Source organism: Tupaia chinensis, unplaced genomic scaffold (genome assembly GCF_000334495.1).
Source record: "Tupaia chinensis unplaced genomic scaffold, TupChi_1.0 Scaffold145717_1, whole genome shotgun sequence".
NCBI lineage: Eukaryota > Metazoa > Chordata > Mammalia > Scandentia > Tupaiidae > Tupaia > Tupaia belangeri.
This window is the reverse complement of record NW_006205575.1, coordinates 1,028,978-1,032,099: the sequence shown is the minus strand read 5'-3', so window position 1 is coordinate 1,032,099 and position 3,122 is coordinate 1,028,978.

Genomic DNA, 3,122 nt, shown 5'->3' with positions numbered 1-3,122 from the left:
GCCCGGAGGCACACCGGCTGGGACTCAGCTCTGCGCCGCGAGGCCAAGAGGGAAACGGCCCGCCAGCGTCGTGGCCAGCCTCCGGGCTGCGCAAGACTCTCCTGGGAGGATGCAGCTACCTCTTTCTAACTGTGCGCCGGCATAGCCCCAAAGTGACAGCCGCGCCCGGGGAGTCTAATTGCACACCCAGCATGCCGCATATCCTGCAATGGTAAAGTCCAACATCCCTAGCGAAAAGCAGAAATGGTTTCGGTAGATACTGTGGGCGGACAGCTGCCTGCTAAGCACAAGCTAGCTTTTGAGATATGCTGTATACACATATAAACGACTGTATAGCTAAATGACCTATAAAATTAAGTTTCACGTGTCCAGGAGTGTAATCATATAAACCTGTACTTTCTTGCTCTTAGAAATAAACCCTTCTTAATCGGCCATTTCATTTCATGAGAAATTAAAGAATAGAACATAATTCAAAATGGGAGAGGTAGACACTTTTATACTCAGTTGTAATAATGGTAACGAATAGATAAATTATCAGTTCTCTTCCCCCAGATTATTCTTATGTATAAATTTATTGTGTGTGAATATTTAAAATTGCATAGCTAGGTGATTGTTGATGCCTATAATAATGTTCACATGATCAATGTGTGTAAAACTGCCAGCAGTTTCAGCTATCTTACTTGAAGGTGCTGTGCATATTTTAAAAATGTGTTGTTGCCTGGAAGGCAGATATTCCAGATAAAATTGCAATACTTAATACTAGAAAGTGCTTTAAAATTTCTACCAAAACAGCTCATTATTAAAAGTGTTAAATAATTTGCATTTTCAACAATAATTTTACAAAAACAAATAGCTCTTTTAAAATATGAGACTAGAAGGATTATTTTTATCGTTGGGAAACTGAACATAGGAAGGGAGAATATTTGAAATAACAAAAATACATGATTTTACATTTTCTTTTTTTCTTTTTAAATTATTATTATTTTTCCAATTTATTTATTTGCATTCATTCGCTGTACATCATTACAGCATACAAAATGAGATTTTCCATCCAGAGTACACTGTATATTTTCTCAATCAAGCACATCAACAAACATGTTATTATCAGCAAATGATCTTCCATTTCTTGTTTTCTGTATATTTTGCTTTTTTTTCCCCCCTTTCTTGATTCCCTATCTCTTACCCTCTGCCATCTCCCACTCTCTTCCCTCACTGTCTCTGGTATCTATGTTTGCTTTCTATACTGTTTTACCCCCACATTATATTGAATCACCAAAGACCTTAATCAATCCAATACCCTCCTAGCAAACACAGGTGACACACACATTTCCATGAACACAAGTCTAACTTTACGCATCCTATAAAGTAACACCTAGCTGGGGCTACATATCCTACTGCAGTCATTGAATAGATATATTTTTTTCCTGAAACTTTTTTTTTTTGTAGCTCAATTTACATTGATTTTACATTTTCTAATGTTAATTTATTAGCAATTGGATATAGAAGTGGATAGGAAAAAGAGGCCACCAAATAGGCATGGATAGCTAAAAACAAATAATAAGAAACTTCCTAAATGGTAGTTCAGAAAGGAAATATACCCAGAATAAGTATATTTATCCAAGTAACAAACAGGACCTATTTGTGCATTTGAAAAGTTAGGTCATGGAATAAGAATTAGTTCAAATCAGGAATTATATGGTATATGCATTCTACTTTGCTGAAGAAAAAAATAGAAATATTTTTAAAATGCAGAGGATTAGCAAATAGTTACAGATGTGAAGAACTACTGACTAAGCAATTGATAAGGAATTTACTTGTTTAAAAGTTTTGAAATAATTGAAATGAATTTTTAAAAGTGAAATATTATTTATAATATGTAAGAGAATTTGTTGGCCAACATTTTTTGAAAGAAAACAATTTAATTATTAGATTTTGAGATAAGGCAAATTAAATATCCATTTATAAAATTTAAATACAAATAAATCAAAATGCTACTCTAAAATAGTTCTCTGTTGAGTACAGATACACACATAGCCTGTTTGTCTCTATAGTCTAGATTAAATTAGAAATACATATTTTAAGTAGTAAATCTTAAAATTAACAAAGATTTTTAACATGGCTTATTTTATTTTTCCTTTCCTGGTATTTATTTTATCTTTGCACATTTTTGTACATATAATAGCAGCTATACAGTAGTGTTTTCTCTTTTTACCCAAATACAATTCAGCAACACTCACGTGGTAAAACTTTGGAGAATTGTTGGTATTTTTTAAATGGCGTGTACTGAAATTCAAGACCGCAATTTAACTTTTTTTTAACTACAAAACCTTTTTAGATGTATTTTAAATTTCTGTATTACTTTTTCCCTTAGGTGAAACAAGTTAATCAAGATAAAAAACAAAGAATTTTAGAAGTTATAAAATAATATTTAAGGGAGAAAATATTCTTATAAGCTTTTACCTAAGAAGTAAAAGATGCTTACTTTGTCAGATGTAGCATTGCCAAAACAGCTGTAGGCTTAGAGGCAGAAGACCTGTATATGATCCTGGCTTTACCATTTATGAGTGCTTTTAGTTCAGTCTTCCCAAGCTTTACCTCCTCTGTCTGAAATCAGAATAAACAAGGTAATATATAAAGAGTTTATTAGCAGAGAGTTGGGCAGATAGAGGGCAATGAGCAAAAGTATTTCTAGACATTAATATGTATAAAAGAACAGATGTTTGAGAGAAAAAGTTATTTGAAAAATATAGGTCTGGAAATCCAAAAATGGTTAAATAAGTATCTTTAATAGGATGAGTATGTACAAACTCAGTAAGGTAAGTGAGATAATCTTTTAGATATAGGTAAGCTTCTAAAATAGAAAAACTTCTGAGGAATAATGTTTCCATTTATATTTCTGAAAAGACATGAGAACTGTCATTATATTATTTCACAATAGACACTTTAAGTAATTGCCTTCCCATTGAAATGTCTTCAGGTTAGCATTAAGGAAAAAAAAATATTTTTTAATCTATTTTTGCTGTTGATTTTTTTGTTTGTTAATTTGCAATAGTGCATGTGTGCTTGCTGGAGAGAAAGAAAGAGAGGGGGAGAGAAATGGAGAAAGCACCCTCCTGGGGTGA